Source organism: Falco cherrug, chromosome 1 (genome assembly GCF_023634085.1).
Source record: "Falco cherrug isolate bFalChe1 chromosome 1, bFalChe1.pri, whole genome shotgun sequence".
NCBI classification, from domain to species: Eukaryota; Metazoa; Chordata; class Aves; order Falconiformes; family Falconidae; genus Falco; species Falco cherrug.
Window position 1 is genome coordinate 67,511,303 of NC_073697.1, and position 13,024 is coordinate 67,524,326.

Sequence of the window (13,024 nt, forward strand, 5' to 3'; positions counted from 1 at the left end):
TAGCATTGGCAAACAGTGTGACAAGTGCAACACAAACCCAAGAGGGGAAAATAAACAACCTTTCAGTCATCCCAATCATTGGAGCCATGTGGGCATTTAACATGCTGAGGGTTCCTCAGGCCTTGGAGAACATAAATTAGTGCAATAAGTGATACAATTAATGAATTTCAACAGTCAGATATAAACACAAGTAACTTATCCAGGAATAAATCAGGCAGTCATTAACAAAGAAACCCTGTTGCTTTGGGTTACCGTGAATTCCCAGGCTCTCCTTGGATCCATTCACAAAATGAAATCACTTTCCAGACAGAAACTGTAAACACACGGGGATGAAATTTCCTCTCAGATTCCTTTTTATTCAATGCACCTGTTTCCCAGGCCTACCTTGCACCTCCCCCTAGAGATCTCCTATTTCCAGGACCAGGGGGAGTAATTTTCTTCCTGTCCAGCTTCACCAATGTCTCCCAACTCCAGATTCTGCTCAAGCGAGGAAAGGATTTGCCTATCTAAACACATGACCCTAAGCGTCTGAAATTTAAGGCATCTCATCTCCCTTCTAAAGACTGAATGAGGTCTCTTTCAAAACCTACCACAATAATTTGGGATGAGTGAATGAAGGAGTCTGTGCCATACAAACCATGCCAGATGATCCCATCAGGGGAGCAAAAAGTTCCAAATTTACTAACACAAAAAGAAATGCCCATAAATAATCTGTAAATCATATCATTTTTGTAACTACTACCTATAGCTTCATTATCTAAATGAATGCATTCTAAGATCGGTTCTCTCCAATGTGCATTATCTACCCTGCAGATAAAAATTGGCTCTGCTTAGCAGTAGAGTGCTTGGCACAGCTTACAAAGAGTGCAAAAAATAATAAACAAAGCAACAAAATCACATTATTGCTATTTTCAAATCATTATAACCACAAACAGATAAATGTAGGGCAGAAACTTGTTTTGAAAAATGAATGACTTCAAGACCCACTTTGAAAATTGATGACTCTCCTGCTAATTTTATGTCAAAGTCATAACATTTGGGGTAAGAGCCCAAAACATTAGGAAAGTGTCTTATCAAATCTTGGACTTCAACCATCTGGTTTCCTTTGTTTGAAAACTTAGACTGTTGTCTAATTGTGAATGATCAGCATGGATTTTACACCATTTTAAGACAAGTAGATCTAGTTAAAAGAATCTGAGTCCATTTATGCTCCACTTTGAAGGGAATTCCCTAAAATTACATCATTTTCCCTTCCTGTCAGGTGCGTTAACAAGCCAGAGAACAGGGTAAAGCAAAGTGGAAAAAGGCAAGGGAAGGAAAAATTCTCAGACACTGCAGTGAAGAAAACATGCATATATTTCAAAACTTAGATCAGCCCATTACAGAAAATCTTGCTCCCTAGCCTTCCTGGAAACTTAATCAGTAAGACGACCAGCGAGTGGTACACCCATAAAATGTCAAAGCACTAAAATCTATCACAAACTGACCCAAATAAAGTGGTCTGAAGTTTTGTATCTGGTTAAATCAAAATCCCTGAGAGACCCTAATTTCCTTTTTGGATTTAAGGGCAGAGAACTACAGCTTTTTATCATTTCTTTCCGCCCCCTCGTGCATTTCAGAAGCCTTTGTGCAGAAACCGTGAGGGGCTTTTTGGGAGCCTCCCTTCAGCTCATGCAGCGCATGCAGAGGTGAAAATAACCCATACTGCTTCCCACCACGTGGGAGGAAAGCTGCTCACTGCCAGACCCTGAAAAGAAGTCAGGAGGCTTTCTCGAGGAGACGGCCAGCAGGGTTACCTGAGGATGATGCGTACATGAGCTTTCTACAACACTGGTACAGATTCCAGACCTAAATATAGGTGTGGGCTGTTGCCAGCTTAGCTCAGTAACCCGAGTCCCGAGGGGCAGCTCCCATGGCCGGCACCCTTCCCGCTGCTCACTGGCATGTGTGCAACAGCTACCTATACAGGGCCTGTTCCTGGGGTCTCCCAGCCCATCACACTCCCAACGGCTGGGGATGCTCTCACGGCACCTTCCCCGCAGTCACCATGCAGGCAGAGAGCTGAAGCAGAAGTTGCCTTGCCCAGTGGCTTGTCCCCTCGGGGACATGTCTCGGTCAGCTGGTACATTGCAGAGCAGTCCTCAGGCTGCCTGAGCCTCAACCTGCTCCTCTTCCAGGGAGGAGACAGACTCAAAAAACCCCATTACACATCACTGTGGACACAGCACTCTCCTACTCACATCTCCACACTTCAAAAATTGTTGTGAAATTTGTTATAGAAAACCCAAATTTTGCACAAATCATCCGAGTGAGAACTGGATTCTCACTGTTAGGTAGGGGACATAGGTCTGGTGAAGAATTAAAGCTGTCAAGAAAGAACAAGGCAGTGCACAGCAAAGATTTCCCCTTCAGTTTCAAGGAGAGATTCCCAAAGCATGAACTGCCTCACTTATTTTGGGAATGCTTCACTAGGTGGGGGCGGGGGTTTGGCTGTCACCATGTCTTCTCTCCCCTGCCTCCTCAGCACAGACCCTGCTCTCTTTTTATAGCAAAAGCTCATGTATTTGTGATGCAGAGAAAATAGTCGAGGCAGGAGTAAAAATTAGGAAACAAACCTAGGAAAAAACCCACAGATGACTAGGGAAAATAAGTACGGAAGAGAATAAAGAAGAAGGAAATTAAAGCACGAGAGCACAGCGGAAGGCAATCGAGCGGTTCCAGACACTAATGTGCCATGAGCAGAGGCTACAGCAAGGACTGAAGACAGCTCTGATCTTTAGTAAGTAGACAGGCCTCAGGTCAGCCTAGCTTTTGAAATGGTCCATCATAAAACTATTCAAGAGTCTGAAGAAGACCAAGCTGAGCTATTCCACGTTCATTATATGCACCTCTGCATCCTTTGCTTTTCTGAATGTTGACATTTAAGGTGGTGGCAGTCTGGAGTATTAACTGGTCCTCATCCAGGATTTCTCCCAGTTCTGCTGTAAAACGTCCCTTCATTTAATATGCGGTTTCCTCAGATACTCCCTGCCACAAGCCAGTTTCCCCAGCTGTCAACCACCCCTCTGCAAAGAAAAAGCAACACAAGAAAACCACCACTCTCCAAAACACCACCAAGGCTCTCTGAGGTCAGCTGATTTTTAGAGCATCACTAAAATACTGCACAAAAATGATGTAAAGATACATCATCTCTCCTCTGTCTTCTATAGTCCCATTTGCAGGGTGCTCACTTGGGCTTGTTAGCTCAATTATAGAGAATGACAGCTATGGCTGTTGGAAACTGTATTTGACAAGAAACAGAGGGAACAAAGCTGTCTGCCGAGAACAACATTCAAATATTTCAGTGACATACGTTTTATCCATATTGAGCAAAATATTTGCAATTATAAAAATGCATTACAATGTTTCACCAAATTAACAAGACTGCATTTGTCCATTTTCTATAGCAATCAGTAACGCAGATAAAAAGAGATGAGAAAGGTAAGAAAAGCAATGTGGTAAATTGAATTTATCTATGTATTCTATCTTTTAAAAAGGAAAAGAAACCTTTATACTATAGGTCTCAATATCTTTGACGAATTATTCCCAGTACAGCCTTAGGAAGGATATCAGAGAAGCATATTATTTTGCATAGGTGAATTGCTTCTCTGCACATTTTCTTTAAGATTCTGGAGCTCTTGGATTATGTTTTGTAAATCAGTTAGCTTCCTAGCCAGAGATTAAGGTAAATTCTGCTAAGGACTAAAAGTTGACTTAGAGCATTAAGAAGGATTAATGTTTAGCTGTGGTGAAGCTGAAGTACTAGGTTAGCATGTTTACGCAGTGCTGTAGATCACAATTAATCCAAAATTAGTATAAAAGATCAACAGCAACTGCTCTTGCATGCCAGCTTGGCTTAGTCCTAAAATCAAGACTTACTTTGGGGGCAATCTGTGTGCAAAGTTGCCGTGCGTCTGCCCTAATAGGTTTAAAGCTTTCAGAGGAATCCATGCATTTTAAATGTTTAGCTTCTTTGCCCTCTGCTTTGAGAAAATAAATGTAGAAGTCAGTACTCGAGACGCTTCTGCTTTCTATCTGTGTCACAGATCCATCAGAATAGATTGGTGCTAGCAGCGAACAAAAGCAAATACAATTTCCTGTCTTACAAAGTAAAGGTGCTTAAAATACGTACTTTTGTTCATCATCAAGGATTAATAAAAATAACAAGGATTTTCTGGCAGGAAATATTCATGCTGTCTAACAAAAAAAGATAGTAAAAGTACACAGATGTCCAGATACATTCATATATATAGACACAGGCATATATAGTTTTGAAAAATAATAACTATGTCTGTTCTGTAACTATAGAAAGTTTATCTATAATAATGTATTTAAAGTATTGGAAGATGATTTCAAATGACACGTAACAACATATTTTAAGAGAGCTAGGTGGGCGAAGTTTTCCTCTCTACTTCAAAGTCAGTTTAAACAATGATTTCTAGCTTTCTCTAAAACCAGCAGCATCTCTGTGGTCTTCAAAAGCTGCATGCTGCAGCGTGCCAAGGGTAACCCAGCTCAGATGCCTGGCACAGGGTTGACCCAGCCAAGCCCTGTGCGCTTACAGATCCAGCCTGCTCAGCCTCAGGGACGGAGGGATGGAAAGGGAGCCTGTGGCTCCAGCACAGGGAACTACCACACCTTTGGGGCCATCTGGAAGAGAACAACATACGCTATCAGGGGCTTAAAGGCAATACGCATACAGAGGCAGACTGTTTGGAGGAAACAATCATTGGACATGATGGTCCTACAGTTATGGAGCCAGACTGTCCAGCTAAAGAGTATGAATTGCCCTTAAAGCAGAAAGCAGGTGCCAAATTAAGAGAGTTAACTAACCTACAATATGTGAAATTAAACAGGTGATAGTTAAAGCAAGCCCATTGTGCGGAACAGAAGCCCTGCTCTATGAGTTGGATTTATAAAGGCCTCGAGGTTTTGTCTGGGGCAGGGGCGGGGGTCCACTGTGGGTGTTTGGCATCTTTTTGTGATTTATTTATTTATTTATACTATTTGGACAGAGCCTTTTCAGCCTTGTCCAGAAATACATGGCTTTGCTTACAGTGTTGTATTACTTTGGTATATTGGTACAATCCACACTAATTCCAGAGCTCATTGCTGAACTTGGTTACTAATTAATAATCTTTTCAGCTTTATTTTTATACTAATGCAAAACCAGAAATGGCCGTTCTAAGCATCTATTTCATTACATTAACATACACTGAAATCAAAGGAAAAAGAACAGTGCAGTGTTGTCTCAGGAAAAACATCCCATACTTATCCCAACAACACAGAAACTGCTGATGTCAAACCAAATGAGTTGAGAAATTTAAATCAAGTTACTCTATGCATTTCACAGCTGCGACACATTCTTGATGGGGTGTGCCCAGCAGTGAGGGCTATTTGCAGAGCTGTTTGCTAAGCAATTTTTTCAGTTACTGGGTCCTACACTTACAACACAATTCATTGCTTCCAGTGGCAGCAGCATACTGAGATGGTAACATCTGTGCCTATGCCTAGCTAACCGCATTCAAGCTGTGATGGTGATGACATTTGTGAAACTTGATTAAACTTTTCTTTAATCCCATTCTTTATTTTAGAAACACACACGCGAATAATTTCAGAACCAAGTCTTAAAGGAAGCTGATGCGATGTGGCCTCTTGCAAGGAACTTGAAAATTCCCTTCCTGAGGCCTGTCTCCAAGAGACACACAGGGCTTCCTGTTTATGCAACTATTCATGCCCACAAGCGATGTTTAAAAAAAGAAAGGGGGCAGCGGAAGAAGGGAAAAAAATAAAAAAAAAAAGAAAAGAGGGATGCAAGCATAACCCAGGCGCATTCACTAAAAATTCAGACCAGCTCACTATGGGCTTGTGCTGGATTCCTCTCTTTGATCCTCAGAGAGTTTTCTTTACTAAAAAGAAATACCCATCCTCTACTGACAAGGATTTGACCCACCACGCTAACTCAGGTCTTCTCCAGCTTCTCTCGTGCACTTGGGGAGAGGTCCTGCTGGCTGATTCTCATGCGATGACCCTGTTCTTCTGCTCTACCCTCAGCCTTAAATGAACGGGAGAAACTGCCAAACTACACTTGCACACCAACCACACAGGTTCAGAAGAATAACTTCAGGGTTCATTTCTGTACCAGAAAAGCTCAGCTTAGATACACCATCTGGTTTTAAAAGAGGTCCTGATTTACTTAATTTTACAGCTTGGTGAGTGAGGCAAGCAGAGGTCAGGACGTTTGCCTGAGGTCACGCAGAACTAACAGGAGCGCAGGGTTTGGAGTACCCGGCATCGCCCTGAATCACAAGTCTTTACACTGTGAACACTACGTGCTCGTGGTGTCCTCAGTTTCAGTAGCTACAAGTTTCCTGAGCAAAAGCAGGTTACTTCAAGAGGCCTGTAAAGCCTTGTAAAGCTCTTAAAGATGAAGAACACAAGCAAAATAAGTCTGGTGTATGAGCTGCTTTTCAGGAATCGATGCTGTCTTTGCCAAAGGTGTTTCCTTAGACAAAAAAAAAGCAGGTGTGTGCATATTTATCAGCTTTGTTCTGTAGGGTCCTAAGGCCTCCAAATAACGAGCTCGTATTTTCAGCACCTGCTGGACTAAGTGAAAGAAAACACACCTGAGATGAAGTGGACCCATATTAACCAGCCTGCATCTTCGAAGAGCCCATTTTACTTGGTAATAAAAGACAGTTCTTATCTGAAAATATTAGGTCTTCATTTCAATGTTTTGCACTTGTTTTGTTTTACTATAACAGAGTTATACATCCTGATTAAAAGAGAACTACTGTTTTGTGGTTGAAAAAGTAAACGTGCTTCTCTACAGATCAAAGCCATAATGGCAGAACACGCAGTGGAGCACACCAGCTCAAAAAGGAAGGGTTACTAACCTCTGCTTTCAAGTATGAATGATTGATATGCAAATATGGTTTATGGTAATGCTTATGAACGTCTGCTTTTCTGGCAGCTCAGTGCTCCCGCATGCATTAGGCTCACAGATCAGGGCTGTGCGAGCAAGGCTTCGGGGGCACATGTGCATATTCAGAGACACAGTTTGCTATGGAAGCCTTCCAGAAAGCCAGTTGCTGCTTTGCACCATTAAACTAAACATATATTTTAAACTCCTCAGAACCAACAGAAGCAAATAGTATATCAAATGCCTTTGGTCCTATGCAGCAAGGGTACTGCCAAACCCCAAACATTCAGGATAAATCATGAGTAGCAACCTCAGATCATGAAAGAGACCTTTAACGAAATCACAAGGTAGGAGAAAAACTTGGTCTCTTTACAGTAACTTTTAAAAGCCCAGTTTTGAAAATATTCATTAACTCACATCTTAACCCTTTTTTCTGAAACACTAGGCTCTAGCACATGCCTTTCTACAAAATGAAAGCTGTGACTCAACCCTTTGCCACTTGCCTCCAAGACCTGGGCTTTTACTGAAAAAACACATGAAACAGCTCAAATTTTTGATAAGATCATGAACTAACAGCAGAGAAGTTACACGAGCAACCATCCACAGCGCACACTTCTGAAGCCTGCAGTAAAACCTTCTCTCCAGCTAGTCAAAACATGTTAAGAAAAACTCCAGTTCTCCCAACAAGCAAGCATGCAAACACTGCCCTTAATTTCCTAAGTATTTACCTCCTCCAGTAAGTGCTCTGCAATGTAGCAGAACGAACCCAACTGTTTCCCATTAGACAACGGTGTGCCACAGATTTCCCACACACACACTCGCAGCCGAAACTTATCACTAACATTTCTGCACACACAATATCAACAGCAATGCAGGGCAGGGGGGAACCGAGCCATGAAACCTTAAAACCAGTTACAGTACCTGCAAGCTTCCAAGGCAGCACTCACAACGAAGGCTTCCCTGAGGCAGAGAGCCCTGCAGCCCAGCACCCTGCTCTCCGTGGCCCAGCTGCGGACCTGGCCCTAATATCCAGATTTAAAGAGACAGAGGAACGAAACTACAACCCACCGGCTTTTATCCAGGTTGTTGTACAACCACTTCTTTTTTTTTTCTGTTTTTTTCAAATGGACTATCTTTAAATCAATTCTGCCAATAAAGGATCGCATTTGTGCACCTTGGTCTCTCCTTAGCCAGCTACGAGACAACAAAAAAGCAGCAAATCAGAAGTATATATCACAAGTCCTAATGACTTGAACATGTGTTTGGAGCAAATGTAAATATTCCACTCTCCGAATGAGCAAAGCTCTTAAGTGTAGGCTTAATTTTATCTCTCCTCAATAAATCATTTTTAAGCATGTACCTAAATATAAGCCCTCAGTTTACTCCCATTAATACTAATAGGACTTAAACATGTGCTTAAAATTAAACATGTACTTACGTGCTTTGCTGAACCTGGCCAGTAGACACCATGATTGTGGTGAAATCTCTAAGACAGATTGCTTATTGGACCCTGTACATGTTGTGTATGCTTCACAGTGAGACAAATAAAATCAGAGGATCTGATCCAGTTGGGGTGGATAGACCCATGGCAGGAGGAGTTTGTACCTTCTACTTTTTCAGCTGTGACAGAGACACATGCAGATGCTGTGTCATGAGGCTATAGAAAAACAGCAGATTTGCCAAGGCTGAGCAAATAGGTGTTTCTGCAGCTGTCTCTAACTGAGGCTGGTGCGTGTGCAGGGGAAGCAGCGCCTGGAAGCTCACTGCTGGTGCTCAGCTTCAGCCGATACATTGCCTGCTGCTCCTTCAAAGTCAAGCCAGGAGAGAGTGACTCGCAGTGGAAGCTGAAGCCTGCCCACAACTCGCTGTTCTGCTACCCTTGTCATTGTCCACCTCTGCAAGGCCCCTGCCCTCACCAGGAGAGAGCCCACGGGGGACTGGGAAATCCCAGGGGAAACAGGCTGCCCAGAAGTCCCAGTGACCTCTGTGAGAAGAGGCCAGGGGCTGCCTTGTGCTTGGCACAGCCGGTTCCAGCGCACCGCGGAGGTTTCTTTCTGTCTCACTGTCCAGCTCTGTGTCCAACTCTATTTTAACTGGCAATAAATTAATTTTCCCTACCTACATCAAGTCTGTTTTGCACAAGTGACCTCCCTGTTTTATCTCAGCACATGAGCTTTTCCATCTTATTTTCTACCCTGTCCTGTTGAGACAGGGGACAGAGAGCAGCTGGGTGGGCATCTGGCAGCCAGACAAGATCTGGAGATCCCAAGGTGTCAAGCTGACCCACTTTGGTCAGAATCTTCTTCATATATGTAAACATACATATATACACATAGCCTATACAATGTTCATATTACATTAATGTCAAAGAGCACAATAAAATGCTTTCTATTCATTGTTACATCTTTCAGGACTATAAGATGATGCTCCCTCATTTTGCAATTTTTTTCTTTTATTACAAAATACAGATTAGCAAAGAACCACAGAGAAAAAACTGGGAACTAAAAACACATGAATTAAAAAAACCCAGCAAAATTACCAGTTATACGCTAACCTCAGACTTTCTTCCAGAAAGATTATTTTTAAGCTAATTTTAGAAGCTCCTCATTTCACAGACAGGCACAGATATGACCAACACGGTACTATGCACTATACACTCAAAGGTGTAACTGCCACCATGATATACATATTCACATTCAGCCTAGTTCTCCTGTAATGCATCTATGCTAACACACAGATGTATGGGATTATGAGATTACTGAGATGAGGTGCTTTTGCAGAAGACCAATTTGGCAGCCCTAATTGCAGGAATGGGGATACTAAATCAAAGGATTTGGTATTTTCCGAATACATATTTTGGATGAGTTGCATTACCATGGACTCAATCATACAAGTTGTTCCATGTCTGTGGATCACAGTGCCCAGTTCAGCCTCATGGGTGTGGTGAGCAGTGCAAAATATCCTAGAAAATACCCACTTACAGTTATAATCCTCTGCATCGCTTGCTAATTTTATCTGTCCCATCAGAGCCAGAGCAGAAAGAAGAGATACCGAGCTGTTCTGCACACTGAAGCACAAACCTCACGTACTGCTGGAGTGGCTGATGGGTTGCCTAAATGCAGCATGGTGGGCCCATACGACTGCTCAACACACACATCTGCTATTTAACAGGTTCACCTCAAATTTATATGACTGTTTCATATTTAATGTTTGGCATGTGCAAATTTGCAGGACAAGTTCTGTATTTCCATGTTTATATATATTTACAAGCACACCATAATAAGATTAGGCAGTCAGCTTTTAAAGAGCCTTGAAAATCTCACAGTGAAAATATAAGTGGGCAGTATGAATTTCTGTTGCCAACTTCTTACTAGCAAACAAATTAAACACACATCGTTGCTTTTTTTAAGTGGTTGATTTAATTACAAAGTAGCATTCTTCAGAAGGTCCACTCTTTCCTGCTAAAGTACAACACAAAGTATTTTAGCATAATAAGTATGAATTTTAATTCAAATTTCATGAGAAAGACATAGAGCTTTCATTTTTTATATTACTAAAACAAGAATATAGATAACTCCATCACCTCAGAAATTGTTTCTCAGAAAAAAAAGAAGAAAACTAGCCTAAGGGTTGTCTTTAAACAGCCTGAGGGTTGGATAAAGCACAGATTTCCATGGCAATGGAATGCTGTTAAATTACGTCTTTGGCAAAAGGTCAGAGCAGCAGGCAACACAGGGGCCAGGCCAGGGCACAGATGCCCTTGGAGTTGAGGACCAGCTTGGTGGCCCTGAGCACCTTGTGGGGATCACTGGTGGGAAAAAACTCTGATGTCCCCTGAGACACAGCCATGGCAGGAGCCAGGAGCTTGTACCTCATATCTGAGACAAGATAGCACTGGTTCACAAGGCAAGATGCTGTCGATAATCTTGAGAAGCAGTGATTGCTGGCCACCACCGGGTTTCGGTGGATGAGCTTCAGCATCCAACTTGGGAAAGAAGAAATGCAGTATGGCAGCACCCTCATTTTCACAACGAATTATTATATCACAGATTTTCTAGTTAATAAAAAAATATAAACTAAATGAAACCAGAGGAAAAATCGAGGCAGTACATCTGTTCCAAGGCAGATTCTTTCCTCCCAGGGAGAAGGCCAAATTAAAAGGTTAATAGCAGAATTACTATGGGTCTCCAGTGGCTGGGTTTTTACAAGAGAGGGGAGGCTTTGAGCCTTTGGCTCAGCTGCTCACCCAGAGCTGGAAGTATGTAATACAACTGTTTCCCCTCCTTGCTCTATACCATCGACAACTCAGACTGAGAGCAGAAGAAAGTGGACATGGGATGCTCTTCTGTATGGGGGACCTCAAACAAAGAAACCCCACGCCCAGATGAAGGGCCCCCAAGTGCTAGAAGAAGAATGTTGTGACAGCCACAGGCTGCCCAGCCTGACCACCCAAAATCCAGCCCCTCTCTCCTATGTTCATCCTTGCCTCCAGACCTCAGGTCCATAGTACTTTCCCAGCTGACCCCACGGTAAAAAGAGTATCTAAATGGAAATGCTTAGAAAACCTACCCCCAGCTTTCCTGGGAATAGCTTATCTCCAATTCCAGTTTTGGTAAACCTCTTGTGCATACGCAGATCCTCAAAACTATAGGTGAACTTCACAGAGGCTGGGCAACAGAGGCCATATGTGGCAAAACCCTTCCTGCCTGTGATGAGCAGGAAAAATGTTTTCAGCCTTTCCCAGTTCCAAAACCCATACCCCTAAATGCCCTTCATAGTATAAGTGCTCCTGTTTGAATCCACAGTGTCTGAGGCACCAGCCTGCCTTCAGAACAGCCAAACAAAAGATCTAGCACTTCTCAAGACAATCTGGCAAAAATGTTTCTCCAGTCTAAAAAGTGCCTCTGCATATGTTTTGAGTACATGGTTTGGTTTATTGTATTTCCTGCTGAATAACCTGTGATTTTGCCAGCAATTTAAAATGTGTAAAATGCTTGGCTTTCCTGTTGACAAAACTCACAGGTTGACTAATGCAGAGGAAAACAGCCTCAATCCACAAGTTATCTGGCACCTGAAACTTGCATTGATTTTGACAGGCACAATTTTTCTTAGTGTGGCCAGAGATTCATCCTGCTGTTGTGCAGTCAATCTCTTATGTATTAGCCTCAGTACATCGGCGTTTTCATTTTAGTTGCCAAAATGCAAATTTGTTAAAGATCTTCACCATATTAGTGACCATTTAACTATGTATACCAGTGACAGCGTTCCAGGATGGGGGAAGCCAACAGATCTCAAGTTAGGACTGTAAAAATGAGATCATACCACACATTAATTTACTGCATACAGCTGCTCTGTAAAGTTTGCCATGAAGCATTTTTGGAGATTTCCATGCCAAATCATCTCTGTAAAATTGTACTGCTGTCATTATCGAGTCTGCTTTCACATATAATTGCTCAATTTTACAAATAAAATAACTCTAAGACACTAACATATATACACTATATATGCACACACATGCTAATAACTCTATGACACTCATCATGGTGAAAAGAGGCTGTGCAAGGAGAGATATGTTAGAGGTTGCCAGAGAAGAGCCATCATCAGTAATGTCACATCTTGAAACAGCTATGCATAAATCACAGATACCCTAGGGTATCTCGAAATCTTCTAAAATGAAACACTAGTATATTCTCTTGTACCACAATTAGCAGTACGGAGAGAAAAACTTGCACTAAATATCTGAAACATACAGTATTCTATAAAGTATTCATTCAAGAAAATAAGTGATTTTGTCAAGAAATCAGTAAGCAGATATATACCACTCTGAAACAGCATATGACCATAGTAAAACTCAGTAACCTAATGAAACAGAAAAATTATATTAATTCAAAGCTTGCATTCGATGCCAAATTGAGGTGCCAGTGTGCATATGAGGAGGTGGATAATGCACCTGTGTGTTGCTTGGCCATGAGGTGCTTAAATCAGAAGGCACCAAGAGTTGCGAGAGAAACACTTGGTCCAGAATTGTAAGTCTGAACTTTTGGGGTACTTTGCAGATCAGAA